We start from the raw sequence: 23,123 nt of genomic DNA on the forward strand, positions 1-23,123 counted from the left end.
ATTTCATATAATGGATTCAATAAAGTTATCTTACCGATTAGAGTTTTCAACGGAACCGGTGGAATTTAGACTTCTGATTTTTTGTATTTTTTTTTCTTCTTTAAAAATTCTGGTCTATTTTAGGATATCCAATCCTAATCCAAACTCTAATTTTTGTTTTAATTCAATCCGTCATTCTTCACAATTCAATGATGGTTAGTGTTCATTTTCCGTAGGGTAAATAATTTATTAGTCATTTACTTTTTAACTAACACAGTGTTTAGTCCCCTATTTTAGAAACAAATTATAATGTCCCTATCCTTTGTCATTATTAAACATTTGATCATTTTGGCTATTTTTTTTCGATTTTTAACCGTTATATTTGGCATTACGAAACAAGCAGAAAATAACAGAATAACATGACCATTTTGCATTGTACTATAGCTTTGTTGAAAGCTAAGATATGTTTGGTTAGAAATCTAGACAAAAGGACAAAGGATTAATATTGACAAAAATTAGAGATCTTATAATGTGTTTTTCAAGACAGAGGACTAAATAGTGTGTTACGTAAAAAAATGGAACTAATAAATTATTTACCATTTTTTTATTTGAAGGCATAATTCCATCAATTTCTTATAATGGTTAAGAAATTTTGAATAAAATATCAAGTAAAATGGAGGATTTTACAATGACATCTACATTGGCAAACATTTATTATTTGGAGTTTTAATTTTATATTTTTTTTTATTTTTTTGTCCTAAAATTCTTCTTTCCTTAACTTTTTCTTTTATTAGTTCCAATTAATTGATTTGAGATTAATTTGGTTGGTGATACAACTTAAATATTTCAGTTAAGTTACAAAATCATTTATCAACCAATATTTTTAAATTCAATACTTATTTTTAGTATTTATCAAACAATTATATCATTTAATACTTTAAGAATTTATAATAGTAAACCCTTAAAATTCAGTACCTATTTTTTCAGAATTGAATTTTAATTTTATCAAACATCACCTTAATGAGACAACATTTAGACACCTTATTTGATAATTAAAATCTAGCGTGTGAATTAGAACTCGAATTCGAAAACTCTAATTTAAGCAATTTGGGATTTTATCTCTAAAATATATATTTTATTTGATAATAATATAACTGAGTAGTAATTATATTCTTTAAATATACAAGTTTTAATTTTGTTTTTTTTTTTTAGAAAACCGGCTATTTTTAAGAAATGGAAACATTATCAATACAAAGAGCAGCATCTAAATAACTAGAAGCAACAATATCATTGAAGAAATTAGCACTAGAACGGGGATGGCAAGCCATTAAATGGGCACACTGTTCGGTAATCAAGGGACAAAAGCCACATCACAATATGGACTAATAAGTAACAAATCTCGAATTTCTTATAACAATCTTGAGCTCAATAATATCACGAACCTTTGTTAAAATGAGATCCACCACCCTTTTAGCATCCGTTTCAAATTGAACATTCCGAAAGTGGAGTGAACCCACCCTGAGTATCGCATCTTTGTTTTCATTACTGCAAACAGAGGTGATGTGACGACTTTCTTCATTTATTAACTGCTTACTGTTGAAACATCTTTCCACATGATTTTGATTTGACAAAATTATTTATGTGAATGATAAAAATATTCTAACACATTAAATTTAAATGCTTTGATTTATTCATACTAATGTGTTTGTTCAATGTTGAGTTAATTTGATTTATAAGACATCGAGATAAAAAGCCTAAAGGCCCATAAGGGAAAGTTAAGCCCAAGTCAACAGATCAAGACCGCACGACCCAGGAAGACAAAACGCAGTCGTTCTAAGCAAAGCACTAGCTCAGCATGAAGAATGATCGAGAAGCCTTCTATCAATTGCTTCAAGATGAAGCTGCTGAGTTGAACGACAAGAATTTCAAGTCAGCGGGAGAACAGAACCAACTTAGAGACAAAGTATTTCTACTTTGGGTAAAGCTCAAAAGACGCAGTAAGCTGTTTGAAAGACTTTACTATATGGAGAAACATTATGTTCATCTGACGAAAAGCTGCTGAGCACTGCCGTAGACAGAAGATACAAGAATCTCATTGGCCAACGACACTAAGCACGTCCAGAATGAAAGCGACAAGAAGCCGTTAGCCTCCAACGGTTATTTCGAAATTCAAAATCACCGGTATTCGAAGTGTCACTATAAATAGGCCTTTCAAATGCTTCATTCGATGCATATCTTCAATCAAGTCGAAACGCTGACCAAATTCATACTTGAAGTTCTGTGAGAAAAGCAAAGCAAATCTTACACCAATTCCAATCATTGTGTAAAAGTCTAGAGTGATTTCATTCATCTAAAGTGTCTTAAAAATTGTTGTTTAGGATAAACACTTATCATTTCTAGAAGAATAGAAAGGAGAAGCTGAGTACTCGGTTATAGTACTCAACGGTAGTTATAGGAGTGAGTAGAGGAATAGAGGAAGGTACTCTTGTATACTCAGCTTCTTTTGTGAAGGGTTTCGTGCTCTACCTTTAAAGAGCTCAGTAGAGGATTCAAAAAGCTCGGAACGAGTTCCAGGGACTGGACGTAGGCGGAGAGGCCGAACCAGGATATGTCTGTTGAGTAACATATTTCTAACCTTTAAACTCCTTTATATATTGCTTGCTATAAAACTGACTAAGTAACGAACAGACACTGAGTTGAGTGCACTAAGAAACTGAGTTCAGGAATAGACTTAAGTGCTATCTCCTGACTCAAGGAAAGAAGCAGACTTAGTCACCAGTTGACTAAGCTTGTGTCTTAAAACTACTTAATGCCGCTGTGTAAACCTTTTCTAAAAGAAAAGAAGTCAGTCTTAACGGACAAAATTTTAAATAGTTCCTATCCCCCCCCTTGGAACTAACCTTGTCACGTTATACGGGACCAACAAGTGGTATCAGAGCTTAAAAGCTCACTGAGCAAGATATAACTATCTTGAGCTGATCCCCACAATGGCTGAGAACAGCACTTGTTTCCTCCCAGGAAATCAGACAACTGATATTCTTCCTGAGGGACTGTCTATTACTCGGCCTCCTCTGTTCTTCGGGTCTAACTACACCTTCTGGAAGAACAGAATGAAAAATTTCATTCAGGCAACAAATATGAGTGCATGGATTTCTATAGTCCAATGCCCATTTATTCCTGTTGAAACTATTGACGACCAAACGGTTGTTAAAGCTGAGACTAAGTGGACAGAGGATGACCTCAAGAAGCTACAAAATCATGCTTCGGCTATAAACATGCTTCATTGTGCGTTAGATGCTGCAGAGTACAACAAGATTTCAGGTTGTGAGTCAGCGCATGAGATCTGGAAGAAACTGGAGGTCACCTACGAAGGAACCAACAAAGTTAAGGAGTCCAAGGTGAACCAGCACATGAGGTTGTACGAGCTGTTTGAAATGAATGATGATGAAGGAATCTCTGAAATGAACTCAAGATTCACAAACATTATCAACGAGCTCAAAAGACTTGGCAAGATCTTTACTGTGGAAGAGCAAGTCAAGAAGATACTGAGGAGTCTTCCCAAAAGCTGGCAAGCCAAGAAAACTGTTGTTGAAGAAGTTCAAGACTTGACCACCTACAAGTATGATGAACTCATTGGATCTCTACTGACCCATGAGATCTCAATGAAGAATTTTAAGGTGAAGGAGAAGTCTGAGGACAAGAAGCAAAAGTCTCTTGTCATGAAAGCTGACTCCACTGATGGGAGCTCAAGAGACGATGAAGAGATGGCCATGTTCACTAAAAAGATGAAGAGGCTGTTCAGAAAGAATGATAAATATTCCAAGAAGCCTTACAAGAAGTTTGACAAGTACAAAGCTGAGTCTAGCGACAGCAAGTACAAGAAGGATAGCTCAAAGCCCATCACATGCTTTGAATGTCATCAAGCTGGCCATATCAAATCAAGATGTCCTACCTTGAGGAAGGAAAGGAAGAACATCAAGAAGGCAATGGTGGCAACCTGGAGTGATAGTGATGAGTTATCATCATCAGGAGCTGATGCCACTGAGTCAGCAAAGATCTGCTTCATGGCAGATGAGCTTGCTGAGCCTTGTGTTTCTGAGCATGCTGACCCCACCATTGCATCTGACGATGAGGCACATTCAACTGATGTAATATCACTACCCCTGCTCAGAAATGAAATGATAAATGCCCTGAGTGACCTCTACTCACTTATCAAAAACTGTAACAAGAAGGTTAGAGCACTCAGCAGGTGATGTGACGAGATTGAGGAGGTCAAACTGAGTGACCTTCGATATCTTCTCCAAGACAACTCAACTTTTCATAGCAACGTAGAAACTATGCACAAGTTTGTCTCAGAGGTCCAATCAGATTCTAAGAAACTGAGAAAGGACATCACATATATTCAGAACCAATTCAAAGTTCCGAATAAAAGAAATATTCCTCTGAACACTCAGTACCGAAGTACTAGTCAGCAGAGATGGAATCCTCAGCGGAATGTCTAGTGTGACTTCTGTGGGAAGAAAGGACACACCATAAAGGTGTGCTGGCATGCTCAACACTGGGGTGCTGGCCAGTGAGTGAGATATCCTAAACGGAAGGTCAGTTGTGACTTCTGTGGGAAAAATGGACACACTGTCCAAGTGTGTCATCATAAGATTAAGTATGATACTTTACCTGCTGAGCCTAACAAACAAGGACCCAAGAAGACTTGGGTACCTAAAGATAACTAGCTATATTGCAGGTAAGCCGGAGGTGTGCTGAGAAGTCAAAAATGTGGTACATTGACAGCGCATGCTCGAGGCATATGACGGGTGATGAAACTCAGTTCATCACACTTGTGCGTAAACGAGGTGGAAATCCTACTATTGAGTAGGGTCAGGAACCGTTGGTGGTAATCCTACTATTGAGTCAGTCTCCCTAGTCAGTGGACTTAAATATAACTTACTCAGCGTAGCTCAGCTATGTGATAACGGGAGAAAAGTTATATTTGATAACGCTGGATGTAAAATACTCGAGGGAAAAACAAATGAATTGATTTTAACTGCCCCTGGCCAAAGGAAGAAAATTCTTGGCTATGGCACAGGAGACTTGGTCATATAAGCATGGACCTCCTGGCCAAATTAGCAAGAAAGCAATTAGTTGAGGGACTGCCAGAACTTAAGTTCGAAAAAGATCAATTATGCAACGCTTGTCAGGCTGGAAAACAAACTAAAACGTCTTTTCATAGTAAAAACATTGTCTCAACCAAACGTCCACTAGAGTTGTTACACTTGGATCTCTTCGGACTAGTCCATCCGCTGAGCTTGGGTGGTAGAAGATTTTCCTTGGTCATTGTAGATGACTTTTCTCGGTACACTTGGATCATCTTGCTGAGTAGCAAGGATGAAACCTTTGAGACGTTTTCAACTTTAGTAAGAAAACTTGAAAATGATAAAGACCTAAAGTTGTCTTACATCCGAAGTGATAATGGCGGAGAATTCAAAAACCAACAGTTTGTTAAATTCTGTGAAGCCAGCGGCATTGACCATAATTTCTCTGCTTCTAGAACGCCTCAACAGAATGGGGTAGTTGAAAGGAAAAACAGAACCTTGGTTGAAATAGCCAGGACAATGTTGAGTGAGCATAGGCTTCCAAAGTACTTTTGGAGAGAAGCTGTCAACACAGCTTGCTACATACTTAATAGGGCTCTAGTTAGAACCATATTAAAGAAAACTCCATACGAACATTGGAAAAGACGAAAACCCAATATTGGATACTTTCGTGCCTTCGACTGTAAATGTTTTATTCTAAATACTAAAGACAGCCTTGCTAAGTTTGACTCAAAAGCTGATGAAGCTATCTTTTTAGGTTACTCAATAAACAGCAAAGCATATAGAGTTTTCAATAAACGAACTCAGGTCTTAGAAAAGTCAGTACATGTTGAGTTCGATGAAACTAACCCTGCAGGAAAAGACAAGCAGCTGACTGAGGATGATCCATACTCAGCACCCGCTGACTAAGAAACAGCCGCTGAGTCACTACCTCAAGGGCTGACCAAAGGTAAAAGCGAAACTAAAATTGTTTTCACTAACCAATCTATACCTGCAGAGATTGTTGAAACACAACCAGCTCAAGACATCACTCTACCAAAAGAGATCAAAATACCAAGAGGTCACTCAGAGAGTGCCATTCTTGATGTTGCTGAAAACACCCTGATGACAAGAAATCAATTCAGGAGATACCTCAGCAACGTAGCATTCGTCTCAGTTCAGGAACTAAAGAACTTCTCTGAAGCTGAGCACGATGAGTTCTGGATGAGTGCAATGCAAGAAGAACTTGATCAGTTCAGAAGAAATGAAGTATGGGACTTAGTGCCAAATCCAAGAAGCCAGAAGACCATAGGAACAAGATGGGTCTTCCGCAACAAGTTAGATGAACAAGGGAACGTGGTCAGAAACAAAGCAAGACTTGTAGATCAGGGCTACAATCAGCAAGAAGGTATTGACTACGGTGAGACCTTCGCCCCAGTGGCAAGGCTAGAGGCTATAAGAATTTTATGTGCATATGCAAGTTATATGAACTTTAAATTGTTTCAAATGGATGTTAAGAGTTCATACCTTAATGCAGTTATAAACGAGGAAGTCTATGTTAATCAGCCTCCAGGGTTTGAGGATCCCAAGTTCCCAAACCACGTTTATAAGCTCAAAAAGGCTCTGTATGGTCTCAAGCAAGCACCACGTGCTTGGTATGAGAGGCTGACCAGTTTCCTGCTGACTAGAAATTATGTCAGAGGTAAAGCTAATACAACCTTATTCATTAAGAGGAAGGGTAAAGATACCCTACTGGCTCAGATATATGTTGATGACATTATTTTTGGTGCCACTAATGAGTCCATGTGCAAGGAATTTAGTAAGCAGATGCAGACTGAGTTTGAAATGTCAATGATGGGAGAACTCAACTTCTTCCTTGGACTTCAAATCAAACAAGGGATAAATGGCATCTTCATCAGTCAAACTAAGTATGCTAAGGAGATATTGAAGAAGTATGAACTTGAGAATTGCAAGTCAATATCTACCTCTATGGGCACTGACACTGTCCTCTGCGCTGACGAAAATGGTAAGTCAGTAGACAGCAAATTGTACCGAGGTATGATTGGTTCTCTACTCTACTTAACTGCTAGTAGGCCGGACATTCAGTTCTCAGTATGTTACTGTGCTAGATATCAATCTAACCCTAAGGATTCTCATTACATAGCTATAAAAAGAATCCTTAGATATTTGCGAGGCTCAGTGAATGCAGGTTTATGGTATCCCAATACTCATGGTTTCACACTCATTGGATACAGTGACGCTGACTATGGACGAGACAAACTTGAACGAAAAATCACCTCAGGAGGATGTCACTTCCTTGGAAGCTGTCTTGTGTCCTGGTTCAGTAAGAAGCAGGCGTCAGTAGCCCTGTCAACCACTGAAGCTGAGTACATTGCTGCTGAAAGCTGTGTTGCTCAAGTCCTCTGGATTAAGCAACAGCTAGAAGATTATGGCATTCAGACTAAGACAATTGAAGTCAAATGTGACAACAAGAGTGCCATTGACCTATCAAAGAACCCAATCCAGCACAGCAGGATGGAGCACGTCAGCATAAGACATCACTTCATCAGAGATCATGTACTCAAGGGAGAGATAAAGCTGACTTATGTTCCAACGGATGAGCAGCTTGCTGATATCTTCACAAAGCCACTGGTTTGTGAGCAATTCAACATACTTAGAGAAGCCATTGGCGTGTGAATTACCATGCTGAATGATTTGTGCTAAATCAATAACTATTACATGCTGAGTGGTTATCTTAAGGTGAGCTACTAAGCACACGAATAATTCTTTTGCGTAAAACTAACTACTCAGAACATTAAACGTTTGGAATCCTTAACACTGAGTAAAGATCCGTTGCAAAATTTAATGCGAAACACGCGAATTAAATAGCCACCTAGAATGACGTAAGCGCAATAATTAGAAAATACATGCGCCGAATGTGTCATAAATGCCAGAATCTTTGTCGATTGAGTATCTCGAGGTCAAACGGCCACCTCAACGCTTCAGATCAACTCGACACCTCTATAAATAGTGGACGAATTCCCACTTTTACCTCTTTACGCTTAGAAATTTATGGTATTCAAATACTCTCTTCAATAAAAATTCCCAAACTTCTCAAACTTCTCTAAGAATCATGTCTAACGATTCTCAGAATGTCTCCGGTGCCGGTTACGACGACAACCGCTCCGATGAAAATCCTCCATCTCCTGCTCAGCAGGAATATAGCGAGACTCCCACCAAGTCTCAAGAAACCAGTCAGCGTGACCACTCTAATGTCACTACACCGAGCAAGAAAACCAAGGCTGACCAAGCTACCTTTTCGAAAGGGAAACAGAAGCAGGATAAGGGAAAGACACCACGGACCTACTCCCTAGTTTATAACAGCGTAAGGGGTTATAAGGTTGACCACTCACGCTGGTTCTCGAAGGGATTTGTGGAAGCTGAGAAACCCTTCTGTGAGTGGATCTCAAAGAACGGCTGGACCGAGCTGTTCTCAACTCGAGAAGCCACCTACCCTGAGTTAGTAAAGGAGTTCTACGCTAACTTAAGAGCCACTGATGATGATCGTAACTACATGGTCACCAAGGTTCCAGGGAAAGATATCTTCATCGACCCTCCTTACCTTGCCTCACTGCTAAAGCTGAAAACCGAAGGAGCTAAACTTAGAAAATCAGGTGACCAAGATAAAATTGAGTATCCCGCTGAGTTTGTAAACCTGTCGGTCATGTCGGGGAAATCTCGAGTACCTCCATGGGTCAACATCAAAAGATGGCCCACTACATACTGACCAATTTCCTCTTTCCAAAGGTCAACTCCACCAACTCAGCGTCGAACTTCGAGCAGTGCTTCATTTGGCACATGCTGACCTACCAGCCGATCAACATGCCAGTCTTTTTAATCGGTGGTTTTCAAAGAAGTACTGGAACCCTTAGGTTAGACTCTATTATTACCAGAATCCTCAAAGATCACCAGGTGAGTTTGGTGGAGGAAATCCACACTTGGGGTACAGAAATCACTATACCATAGATTGGCTATTGCAACTACGTTTTAGAAAGTGTTGTCCTCAAATGTTAATAGCCAAATTGATTTGATGGACACTATTCATGTATATCTAATGCAACGTTTCATAAAAAAGTGTTGCTCATGATAATATTTTAGTTGTTTTATTCTGCTAAGGCAACATTTACAATTAGATGTTGCTTTTTTTGACTTGACAATTAGCTAAAGCTACATTTATCAAGTGTTGCTTTTAATAAAAATAAAAAATATACCTAATTTTATAGTTATAATTAGAATAAATAAAAATCGTGTTGTTCGATAAAATTGAAAATTAGGTTTTGAAAAGATAAATAATGAATTTTAAGTGTTAAAAATTATAAATGATGAAGTTATTAAGTGATGTAACTACGATAAATACTGAAAATAAATATTAAATTTAAAAATATTAGTTAATGATATTTAACTTAAAATTCCAAGTTAAATATTTTGACTTGACTGAATAACTAAATTTTAACTTAATTGAATAATTTAAATGACCGAGATAAAACAGTTATCAAATAAACTTAAATTAAAGGTAAAAATACAAAATTAAACCATATGGTTAGATCGATTTTCAAACACAGTCTAGTATTTTAAAAATTTACAAATGGAATCCGTTTGTCAACTTCTAAAAAACGGGATTGTGTTGAAAAATCGATCTACTAGAAGGTTTATTTTTGTAATTTCTCTTAAATTAAATAAATTCTTAACAAATTAATTTGTATGATTTTTTGTGATTGCAAGACATCTTTGTCATGAAAATCTGTAGAAACTTTTAAGACTCCCTCCCATTAATGTTTCAAAAAAATTTGGCTACAATTTTTTCCACGAAAATAAAATCTAAGTAATAATGAAAAAAAATTTAAGGAATAACTTATGGGTCATTTTCTAAAAATTCACGAGCACCACTTCTCTCTAGATGATGTTTTTTCCGCCTAGTCCTCTCTCTCATCGGTCATTCCCTTTTTCTCATTTCCTTGGACTCTTGCTCTCACCTCTCCCCATTTCGTGCCAGATCGAGTCTATCTCCTTCCCTTCACTCCCTTTTCTCTTAGTCGGAGTTCAAATTTTGCTTCCAATGGTGTAGTTGCCTAGCTCGTTGTTAGAGTTGGAGAAGGCTTCATGGCATCGTATCCCAATGAATTCAATCGATAAGGATTTGGGCTGAGGAATTCATTCGACAACAGGAAGGGAGAAAAGTGTTTCAATGGCCTTCTAAAGATGAGGTAATAAACTCTATCTTCACACTTGTTTCACTTGATTGATATAGTGATAATGGTGCTGCATTGTCGACTCTTGTTCCTAATTTTTACAACTCAAATCTTCTCTTCTTTTATCCTTAAATTTATTGAATTTTTTAACAGTTGAGTTGAATGGCATAAAAGAAATTTTTTCTTCAATGGCTAGGACATGTGTCAAACAAGTTCGAGTAGTAGCTTCTGTGTATTGGATTTGTCCTAATGGCTCTCCTATTGATCATCAAGTTTGTTTATTTCTGCCTCTTTTACTAGTGGTTGGTTTAAAATTATCGGTTTTGGACCCCATATTCCCCTTTTCAATACTCTTCATTTGCAGCCATTATGGATATATTTTTGGTAAATGGTCATGTGTTCTAGTTTCCCAACAAATATTAGTGTTTGTGCTGCATATGTATGCTGCTTGCGGCCAATATACGAGAGTGCATATAAGGTGTTTGAATTAATTCATCAGAGAGTTCTTGGGAGATGAATACTCTCATTATTGAGTTTGCTCTTAATTATCTTTGATTAGCTTAATCTTGATCCTAAAAGCAATTATTAACACTTTCAATTTCCTTATTTAGTTAGTGTTTACTGGTTTTATATTCATTAGTCTACGTAATAGAGACAACAAATAGAGGTGAGCTGCAAATCAATATCTAGAATTGTTATTGCGCAGCTAGCTATATAGATTGGCCTTAAATTGCATAGGACCACTCAGCCTCTCCCCTTGTCATGACCTACTTCTCACTTGTTATCATTTGTCATACTTTTGTATCTAGTTGAATTTTGAGATTTAAGATCCAGGCTCGGGAATATGTGGACTTATTTTTCCATCAGGAATTAAGACCATTACATTCCCACAACGAAACCTCTTCCAAAAGGGCTTAATATATAATGGATGATGTGAGTATTAGATTTCCTCCTGAAAAGAATCTATGAAGAAAATAAAGTAGAAAATTTTGTTTACATGAGGATTTTCCCATCCATAAGAATGAAGTTTTGGAAACTTCAGATGATGCAGAATACCATATTAAGATGAAATACCCTGGAATAATGACCCTTGGAAATTGTTCGACTTCAGCCACATGAATGAAGCTGCTATAAAACAGCACATGTGAAGGGAACAATCTGTCTTATTTCCATCCAGAACCACTAAAATAAGTCAAACCCAGTTTTCAGAAAATATGGTAAACTGGTGTCCATGAATCTTAATAACTATAGAAACATGGTATGGTCTGATAAACAGCAGTCTGCTCTAGATAATTAATGTGGCATCTAATGACTTTCATTGGTGTCAACCTGTTATAAATTCTTTTATTTAGTTGTGCAAATTGGTGGAGGTTGTGAGGATCTTTTGTTCCTGAATTGCTATGAATCTTAGAGGATCTTTTTATTTGGTTGTGCAAACAGCTAGCTATATTCTGCAGTTGATATATAAGTAGTCACTGAATTGCTATAATTGCTATATCTGCTGAACTTTTAACAGCTGTAGTTATTAGTTAATGGTTCAAAAATGTCCTTGACACTTGTTCCTTTCATCATAATTGGCACTCTAAATTTGTTTAACCTCAATTCTAATATAAAAGAAGAAATACTAAAAAGATCATACAGAGAAGAGATAAAGGACCATCGATCAGCATCGAAACCAAAATAGCACGTAGAAATCGCTATATTACAGTCCTCTTCCTATTGGTTTCATAATTAGATAGATAACCTTCAAAACAAAGCATTCGCTTGAATTTATAGCAATAGCATTATTTCTTTATATCATTAGAATTAGAAGTCTGGGTAGTAGTTATTTTTCCATTTTTGTTTAGAGACACCTTTAAGCTGGGTAAGAAGTCTGAAAAGTTGTTTGAGGAGAGGTCTAATATCTCTAAGCTGCCCAACTTGCCAATGGCTTTGGGAATGCTACCTTCGAATGAATTGTTGGATAACCTTAGAACCTTTAACATTTGTAAATTTGATATGGTGGCTGGAATATTTCGTGAGAGTTGGTTTTGACAGATCAAAGAGTTCTATTTTGGAATGAAACACCAAATTGCTCATGTTCCCAATAGATGATGGAATGCTTCCCTTAATTGGCGATGAAAATTCAACGAAACGTTGGAGAGAGCTTGATAGATTTCCAACAGAATTTGGCAATTCTTTCAAAGGATTAGGTCCTATAACCAAATTTATCAAATTCCTGCAATTTGTCAGAGGAGTCAAGAAATGAAGCACTCTTTGTGAAGGATCATTGGTGAGTTGATTGTCCTGAAAATTTAGAGTTTCAAGGAGACTTAAATTGCCAAAAAAAGATGGCACTTTCCTACTTAGAGAATTGTTTGATTATACCCCCTCTTCCTTGTATGAGTCATCCAATCCCCGGTAATAGATATTTTTTAACTCATTCCCACCTTGTGGGGCTGCATCAGTAGGCGAGTCTTTGCCTAAGTTTTGGTCTTTAGAGGTATGTAAGTATATGTGTGTATTTGATTCATGACTCGAATCTCGATCTGACAACTATGGTCTTGATATAATTTTTTGCTCAACTTTTTAAGTTTCTGTTCTTGATATATGGCTTATATGAAAGAACAATATCAATATTTTTCAGACTGGGCCACAAAAAGACTTGATCTTGGTCTCCTGCACATGATTAGGAGTTGAACATACCAGAAGGGAGCAAGTTCCAAAAGCTGAGAGGGTTAGTGATTTATTGTGCTTTAATGTATCTTTTAACAGTTAACTGTTGTAGTGTCACCTAAGCAGCGTTTCTGGTCATAATTTCTCCAGGCTGGTAAAGACTCACTGAGGAGATCGGGCATTGGATACACAATCATTCGCCCTGGTCCTTTGAAGGTACTTTCTCCATTCCACTTTATAAGTCATTGGTTGAGTAAAGAGATATAACAGTTTTAGAATTCTAGGATTATTGGTTGTGGCTGAATTTTTACTATTGACTGAGTAGCTTATAGTCTACAAACTGGCTAGTTGGAGTCTATCTGAGTTATATTTTGATTTGATGAATAATATTTGAGTTATGCACATCTTAATGTTGGTATGATGCAATATGTTATCTTGCCCTCCTAAATTTTCTTCTCGAATTATTCTTATTTATACTGTCTTTGATCTGTTTCTTGTCGCTGTAAGGTGCTAATTAGGTAGAATTTTCTTAGACATTGTCTTTGATCTCTTTGAGAACTTTCCTAACCTTGAGGATGTTAATGAACAAGCTATTAGAGATCTACATGCGAGTCAACATTGTTTATTTGTACACATTGGTGAAAGTTAATATGTGCAGAAAATATATTTCTTTGAGCATTTTGATATCATCTTAAATAAGTTGGACAATTAGCACCACCACCATCAAAGTGCAATTTATATTAAAGCTTACCATTATGTCTATTGTATAAGAAGAAGGTACTCTTGTCATGTTACAAATATGAAACAAACATCAGAAAATAAATTTTCCACCTATGATTTATAGTGTTTATTAGATGCAACTAATATACAAGACTGTTATTCAAATAACAATCTAATTTAAACTGTGATAGCTTTAATATTTAGAGATGCAAATTCTAACCTTGTCGATGCATTGTGAAGGCATTCTATAAGGCATCTAAACAGAGGTTTGATGCTAATTCTGAATTTAAGGAGAGGGCATAAAGAGCAATGGTTCGCCTCCATGTAAAAAGCTTATGTATTGTGCAATATCTTAGTAATGAAAATCTTTATGTTTTTTTACACAATAGATCAAATGAATAAATTGCTAATCATATTGTAGTGGGAGTTAATTTGTTAGGGTTCAGTGAAGGGGTGATGTTTGCAGAGAAGGCATGTTGGACATGAAGAAATGGATGGATGCCTTAAGCGGAGGGGCAATAGATATAATGGTGATGGAATTGTTTGGGAGAGACTTCTAGTCTAATTGGTTTGTTGAGTATATGGTGAAGGATATGAGTATGAGTGTGGATGTAGTGGTAGAGAGTGAAGCTGAGAGAGTCGATGTGTTGCCTAGAGCTACTTTTAGTAAGCGGTTGTTTGCTGGGATGGTGGCAAATGGTGATAGGCATCTGGGAATGCATGTCTTAATTCTATCATATAGAGACCCAATGGCAAGTAAGTCTTTTCTCTCTCAATGGCAATTATCAAATTGGTTTTTGAGTTATGAAGTAAGGGAAAATCTTTTTGTGTAATAGGACCGAACAATTTAAAAGTCTTGATGATATGGTGTTTAATTACTCTTACATGTTGTAATGTCTGTGGAAACAAACCTATTATATTACTTAATATGATTTAACCAAAACTCAATTCCTATATATGTTAATATCAAACTAGTTGGGATTGATTGAAATATTTTAAAAAAATGGCATAGTACATCCCTGGCCCTCTCAAGTTGACCAAAAACTGTAACTGATCCCTGAACTTCAAAGCTTACAACTAACCCCCTCAACTTCTTTACTTGGAACAAATAACCTCTAAAATGCCATGGGGCAACATGTGATCGGAACTTCAAAACATTACAACAAACTCCCTAATATCACGTGTTGCCAATCTCGCACTACCATATGGTATTTGAGGGGTTATTCAAATTGAGGTCAGCTGAAGTTTTCGGACAACATGGGAAGGCTGCGGATATACCACGCCTTTTAGAAACATGAAAAGGTTTACATATGATCAGATATTTTACTGCATAATGAATTCAATATGAACTTATGATGTTATTTGCGAATTCAACTTCAGTACAATATGAACTAATGATTTTATTTGTGAATTCAACTTGAGTATTACATGAATTTATTCATTTAATTTAATATATAATGCTTGGATAATGTTGAATTTGGAATGTTTAGTTTATCCAACTTTACAGGTGTGCTATTTTATATTTTATGGTTGTTATTTTATGATGAATATAATAATATTGTGCTTATCACTACCATGTGAGATCTCTGAACTAGTACATGTGTGCATGCATAGTACATGGCACTTAACTTAAAGTTGCAAGTCTAACAATTAAGTTCTTGGTGTTTTTGACGTTGTTACCCTGTATTTGGAAGTATTTTCACATATTCTCTAATTTTTTAGTCCTTTTCCAATAGGAAAAGGCCTTAAATTTCATAAAACCTCAAAAAAAATCCTAACCTTAGAACATTTAAACCTTTTTTTAAAATATGAAGGTATAAAAAATACACCCTCGGATTTTATCTAATTAGGTCTATCTTGGTTAGCTTTTTGTCTTATATGACTTTTAAAAACTTTATTTCTCATTAGGACTATCAATTTCTGACACGATAATGCGATTTACAAAGATAATCCACCTAACAGTGTGATTTACAAAGATAATCCACCTAACATGATTATCATTTTTTGGCATTTATATCATATGTAATCATGTGGAGTATATAGATCATATATACAGCATGATTGTGGCACATATTCCAATCTTGTGATTGTAGTCATAATGCCATATTTGTTATAAATGATAGTTGATAAGACCTTAAGTCTAGTTAATGCAAACATCAAGGTCACATTTTAAAGATGAAGACCATCTTGTAGTTAATGGTTAGCTAGGAAGTTCATTCGCATATCCCATATTCTTCTTCTTGATTATATTTTTAGATAATGATTTGTAATGAATGAAGAATAGTTTGTTCCGTAAGTTCCCTTTACTCATCTTAAGGCAAGCTCACCCTTATTACTAATATTCTATTTGCAAACTCAGAAATGGAAACTTGAGATATATGAACTACTAAACAAGTTATATATGTGTTGACATGTGTAACTTTTATGATTTGGGTATATAGGCAAGGATTAAAGCAAAGTTGTCTGGATGGGAAAACATGTAGATAATTAAGGGAATACTTGGAGAAGCACCATCTTGCAGCTATTACACAAAGGTTGGGCTAAATGAATCCAACATTGGATCTAAATTTGGCTTCTTCCGATACCATCGACTCTCTTACTTCAAATTTATGTTGATGAACGAAGAACGAATTATTTATGTTTGTGATGGTTAGATACTTATTGTAATATTGAATTATAATATTATTTATGTTGTCTGTTTCCTTTTTTTTTTGTAAACAGATGTTATATTGCCTTTTGTTTAAACAATACACAATTAAATTTTTTGCTTTTAAAATTAAACAATGTTGCTTTTATGTTACAAAGCCTTGCATTTGTTCATAGAAAATTGTTGCTTCTGATTAAAAAGAAGTTCCTTTATTATAAAATATTGTTGCTTTAGTTAACAGACAGTTGTTGCTTTAGATAAAAATATTGCATTTGTTAAATAAAAAATGTTGCTATATACTATGACTCGGCACTGCTTAAAATGTTTAATCAAGCCTTTGCCATGCTGACTGACAGTATCACTTGGGTTGGAAAGTCTCAAGAATACATTCTAAGTATGCTCAGTGCATCGGTCAGGGTTCCTCGTGAAATCTTGGATGATGGTATTCCTGTTTTTGATGGTATAAATGAAAGCACACGCAAGCTTAAGGCATTCTCTGTACGGTTAACTCGTGTTGCCCTCAATGATACCTTCATTACTCCTCCACTCGATGCTGGCAAAACGGGGGAGAAAGAACAAGCTGAAAGAACTCAGCATACAAGAGAAGCATCCGGAAGTCAGCAGAAACAAAAGGGAAAAGCAAAAGAACACTCTGCCCACATCAATTACAAGAAAAAATAGCTTGACTAGGAATGCTAGTTTTTGCTTGAACAACTTGTGTTCTTTTCCTAATGTATTTTGTTGTGCTGACCATTAATACAAAACTATTCATGCATCTACCTTTTTAAAAATTGACTAATCTTATGTGATGCTTACTTATGTTTTGTGCTAAACATTAAACGTATCTTCATTAAATCAACTGTGTTATGTGCTTACATTGCTTCATAATTGTCTGTTGTGTTGATCTATAAGTTGGCCTCTTTTAACATGTCTTCTTAACTAAAACTCATTGAACAAAGATATACTCAGCGTACTCTGTTATCTAAATCTTCTGCTCATCTTAACTGAGTTAAATAGAATATGTTCCATGAGCTGACCTTAGACTTACTTGATTAAACCTTGAAATGTTTAAAGTAAAACTAAGTCAGTAGCTCAACCCTTACGGGGAGTATCTTGAGAAAAACAAGGTCAACTATCATGGGGGAGCTCAACACTGAGTTCCTTACTGAATATTTTTGCCAACATCAAAATGGGGGAGTTTGTTGAAACACCTTTCCACATGATTTTGATTTGACAAAATTATTTATGTGAATGATAAAAATATTCTAACACATTAAATTTAAATGCTTTGATTTATTCACATTAATGTGTTTGTTCAATGTTGAGTTAATTTGATTTATAAGACATCGAGATAAAAAGCCTACAGGCCCATAAGGGAAAGTCAAGCCCAAGTCAACAGATCAAGAACGCACGGCCCAGGAAGACAAAACGCAGTCGTTCTAAGCAAAGCACTAGCTCAACATGAAGAAGGATCGAGAAGCCTTCTATCAATTACTTCAAGATGAAGCTGCTGAGTTGAACGATAAGAAGTACAAGTCAGCGGGAGAACAAAACCAACTTAGAGACAAAGTATTTCTACTTTGGGTAAAGCTCAGAAGACGCAGTAAGCTGTCTGGAAGACTTTACTATAAATGGCGAAACATTCTGTTCATCTGACGAAAAGATGCTGAGCACTGCCGTAGACAGAAGATACAAGAATCTCATTGGCCAACGACATTGAGCACGTCCAGAATGAAAGCGGCAGGAAGCCGTTAGCCTCTAACGGTTATTTCGAAATTCGAAATCACCGGTGTTCGAAGTGTCACTATAAATAAGCCTTTCAAATGCTTCATTCGATGCATATCTTCAATCAAGTCGAAACGCTGACCAAATTCATACTTGAAGTTCTGTGAGAAAAGCAAAGCAAACCTTACACCAATTCCAATCTTTGTGTAAAAGTCTAGAGTGATTTCATTCATCTAAAGTGTCTTAGCAATTGTTGTTTAGGACAAACACTTATCATTTCTAGAAGAATAGAAAGGAGAAACTGAGTACTCGGTTATAGTATTCAACGTTAGGTATAGGAGTGAGTAAAGGAATAGAGGAAGGGACTCTTATATACTCAACTTCTATTGTAAAAGGTTTCATGCTCTACCTTTAGAGAGCTCAGTAGAGGATTCAAAAAGCTCAGAATGAGTTCCGAGGACTGGACGTAGGCGGAGAGGCCGAACCAGGATATGTCTGCTGAGTAACATATTGCTAACATTTAAACTCCTTTATATATTGCTTGCTATAAAACTGACTAAGTAACGAACTCACGCTGAGTTGAGTGCACTAAGAAGCTGAGTTCAGGAATAGACTTAAGTGCTATCTCCTAACTCAAGGAAAGAAGCAGACTTAGTCACCAGTTGACTAAGATTGTGTCTTAAATCTACTTAGCGCCGCTGTGTAAACCTTTTCTCAAAGAAAAGAAGTCATCCTTAACGAACAAAATTTTAAATAGTTCCTATCACCCCCCCTTGGAACTAACCTTGTCATGTTATACGGGACCAACACTTATCATGCTATACTAGAGCCGAATCTTCTCTTCGAAACTAAACTCAGATTATTGCCCAATTTAGAGGAAGAAACACACATGAGGATAGTATTAACGCTTCCTTGTTTTCTCTTTCTTTTTTGCTTAGTAAAATATTATTTAGTAGTCTCGGAGGACTTAGGGAGTATTGGTTTAACCTCATTAAATTAGGAAGGTCTCATCTCCTTTTTGTTAATTAGATTTTAACATTTTTGCTTTTTAAAATTTATAAAACGGATAAGGTGCAAAAATACCCTAACATTTACACCCAAGAGAAATTTTACTGTTAACGTTGGTAGCCAAAAATATTTAAAGTGAAATTTTTTAAAAACTTTTTTTAAAATATATTGTATTTTTTACTAGTTAGGACAAAAAAAATTATATATTTCGTCCAATTTAAAAATATTTATCCAAAAAGCTGTTTACTGTTCCCTAGAAGGTTTGTTTGAAGTCCTTAAAGGAAGGAGGGTTGGGTATTAAACACCTCTCGACCCTTAACTTGGCTATGAGTGGTAAATTGGCATGGGGCTTTCCTTCATCTAATTCCGTATGCTTTAATTTGTTGAGGACGCGCTTTCTAAATAGGGTTGGTTTGCCAAAGATTCAGTTGTAGCGATCGCCCGTTTGGTGGTCTATGAAGGCCGCCTATCTTAAGTTACGGTAGAATTATTTTTGGTCATTTGGATCATCTTCTGAGTTGTCATTTTGGAATTCAGAGTGGATTTTGCCGCCCCTGGTTGAACAGCTTGGGATTTCTATGTCTGACCGTTTGAAACTCAATGATAGAATCTCAGATTTGTATGAAAATGGCAACTGGCGGGATCTTCCGATGCTGGCTAGTCCATTGCACCAGCGCATCAGGAATATGAATGGAAATGGCTCTGAACATGATTTATCCGTTTGGAGACGTGCGAGCAATTGTCTCTTCATGGTAAAGTTATTCTATCACTGGCTACGTGCTCCTCCGACTTTGCCATTGGTTTTTCAGTCAATTTAGAAACCTTTTATTCAGCCGGCACACTCCATGATCTGCTGGCGTGCGTACTAGGATTCTTTACCAACTCATGTCGCGCGCTCTAATTTCTCGCTGTGCGATCTGTTTAATCGCTTATGAGACGAGTAACCATTTTCTTGTTCATTGCCCCTTTGCTTTTCAAATCTGGTTCAACATATCGACTTTATTGTTGAAACACCTTTCCACATTATTTTGATTTGATAAAATTACTTAAGTTAATCCATGATTAAGAGGCAATTAAATTTAAGTGTTTTAATTTAATTGTACTAATGTGTTTGTTCAATGTTGAGTATAATTATAAGTGAACATAAAGTATGACAGAATGAAGTCAGCATGAGGCAAAGAAGCCGAGTAGAAAAGAACTCAGCTTAATAGAAGAAAAGTCACCTTCAGAATAAACGCTTGAAAATGAAGCTGACCAAAGAAGCTGAGTTGAACACAACTCAGCATCAAAGAAGAGAAGTCTTCCTCTAAACTAAAGCTTGCAGACGAAGTTGACCATGGAAGCTGAGTAGAATATGACTCAGTCTCGCCAGAAACAAAGAACAAAGGCAACGTCAATAAAGTCAAGCTGATTGTTCGTTAGGACAACGCGAATGATCCGTTTGCAAGAAGACAAGATCCGACAACTGCCTGCATCAATACAGAAGCTTTGGAATTATGCACGAAGACAGTTTCGAGACGCATGGGTCAACTGGCCGTTGGCTAAAAGACGAAACTGGTGCTAGAAGATGAACCTAGCGGAAGAAGACAAGCCTGGCGCCTACTAATTTCAGACGACAGGATTGGCCTGCTATATCTGTATGCTGACCAGTGAATGACGTAAGGAGCCGTTTGAATTCAACGGATACTTCCAGATTCAAATGATTGTCGCATCAGGAATTCACTATAAAAGGACAAGTGCTTCACTTGGATCATTTGCCGAAATACAAAAAGAAAAAGAGCATACATACAAAAGCACATTCAAACAACAAGAAGATCTTACACCAAATTTCTATTTCTATGTAAAAGATAGATTGAATTTGTATTCATCTAAAGTGTTCTTCATCTAGAAAGAACAAGTTTGTATCAATTGTAAAAATTGAGAGAGTGGTGCTGAGTACACGGTTTTAGTACTCAGCGGTAGAGAAAAATCTAAGTGTTCGGTTATAGCGCTTAGTGGGGTTGAGTAGACGAATAGAGGAAGGTACTCTTGCATATTCAACTTCCTTGTAAACGGTTTGTGCTCTACCTTTAAAGAGCTCAGTATTGGATTGAAAAAGTCCGGAAGGACTCTGGGGACTGGACGTAAGCAGTGAGGCCGAACCAGGATAAATCTTGCTGAGTAATTCCTAACCCTTTCTCTCAATATATATATATATATGTTGTTTGCTTAAATTACTCAGGATATAAATTGTATAAGCTGACACTGAGTAATCAGAGTGCTGAGTTGGAAGCTGACCTTAAGTGTTAATTCTCAACTCACCTGTAAAACGGTTCTAGTTAGTCTCTGACTAAAGCTGTCTTACATCTCTCGGCCGTGCTGACCAAAACTGAGTTAAGTAATTTAAAGAATTGATTAAGTCAGCGTAATTAAGCGAAAAAGTTATATTAGTTCATAACCCCCCCTTGGAACTAATCACACGGGACCAACAAGTGGTATCAGAGCTTAGTAGCTCACTACTCAAAGATATAACTATCTTGAGCTGATCCCTATAAATGGCTGAGAACAACACTCGTTTCCTTCTAGGAAATCAAACAACACAGATTCTCCCTGAGGGATTATCAATTAGTCGGCCTCCCTTGTTTTTTGGATCAAACTATACATTTTAGAAAAACAGGATGAAGAACTTTATTCAAGATACAAACATGAGTGCATGGCTTGCAATAGTTCAAGGCCCATTTGTGCCTTACAAAATGGTTAATAACGAGAAAGTTGTTAAAAGTGAAACTGAGTGGTCAGAAGATGGCCTTAGAAAACTACAAAATAATGCTTCGGCTATCAATATGCTTCACTGTGCGCTAGATGCTGCAAAGTACAATAAAATTTCAGGTTGCGAGTCAGCACAAGAAATATGGAAGAAGCTGGAAGTGACCTATGAAGGTACAAGCAAGGTCAAGGAATTAAAGGTGAACCAACATATGAGATTATACAAGCTGTTCGAGATGAATGACAACGAAGACATCTCTGAAATGAACGCAAGATTCACCAATATCATAAATGAGCTGAAAAGAGTTGGCAAGAACTTCACAAAAGAAGAGTAAGTGAAGAAAATCTTGAGAAGTCTACCCAAGAGCTGGAAAGCTAAGAAAACAGCTGTGGAGGAAGCTCAGGACCTGACCACGTACAAATATGACGAGCTGATCGGATCTCTGCTGACCCATGAGATCTCAATGAAGAACTTTGAAGCTAAAGAAAAGTCAGAGGACAAGAAACAAAAATCACTTGTCATGAAAGCTAACTCAACCGAAGCTGACTCATCAGATGATGAGGAAATGGCCATGTTTACAAGAAAAATGAAGAAGCTGTTCAGAAAAAATGACAAGAACAGCAAAAGGCCACTCAGAAGAAGCGATAAGTATAAAGCTGAGTCCAGCGACAAATACAAAAATGAAAGCTCCAAGCCTGTCACGTGCTTTGAATGTCACCAAACTGGGCACATTAAATCAAGCTGTCTAAATCTGAAGAAAGAAAAGAAAAGTAGCAGAAAAGCTATGGTGGCCACATGGAGTGACAGTGATGAGTCAACCTCATCAGAAGCTAATGCAAATGAGTCAGCAAATATATGCTTCATGGCCGATGACGCTGCTGACCTCTCATGTGGATCTGACCAAGAGGAAGACTCTAATGAGGTAACATCTCTTCTTTTGCTCAGAAATGAAATGGTCAATGCCCTGAGTGATCTCTATACACTGACCAAAAAGTGTAATAAGAAAATTAGAGCACTCAGCAGGTGGTGTGATGAGATTGAAGAGGTCAAACTAAGTGACCTCTGATATCTTCTCCAAGACAACACCAGGCAAGATGAAAATCTAAAAGTCATGCATGGTTTTGTCTCGGAAGTCCAAACTGAGTTAAAGAAACTGAGAAAGGACATCACAACTATACAGAACCAGCTGAGTACATCGGCCAAGAAAAGGTTCTATCCCAATACTGAGTATCACGGTACTGGTCAGCATCGACAGTACACTCAGCAGAACAGTCAGTGTGACTGTTGTGGAAAAAGAGGACACACGTTATTAGTGTGTTGGTATG

The 23,123-nt window shown here is 36.7% G+C and overlaps 1 long non-coding RNA gene across 2 annotated transcripts; it reads left to right on the forward strand.

The window, feature by feature from the left end:
- The first annotated feature begins 10,000 nt into the window (after positions 1 to 10,000).
- LOC136223766 (uncharacterized) lies at positions 10,001 to 16,419 on the forward strand. 2 transcript variants are annotated; one of them, XR_010686128.1, is made up of 5 exons: positions 10,001 to 10,312; positions 12,924 to 13,013; positions 13,103 to 13,168; positions 14,094 to 14,428; positions 16,114 to 16,419. It is a non-coding gene; the product is annotated as an uncharacterized lncRNA (long non-coding RNA). The 2 variants fall into 2 exon arrangements; XR_010686127.1 differs by having other exon boundaries at positions 14,112 to 14,428.
- Positions 16,420 to 23,123: the final 6,704 nt, after the last annotated feature.

The sequence above is a fragment of the Euphorbia lathyris genome, chromosome 3, assembly GCF_963576675.1.
Source record: "Euphorbia lathyris chromosome 3, ddEupLath1.1, whole genome shotgun sequence".
NCBI classification, from domain to species: Eukaryota; Viridiplantae; Streptophyta; class Magnoliopsida; order Malpighiales; family Euphorbiaceae; genus Euphorbia; species Euphorbia lathyris.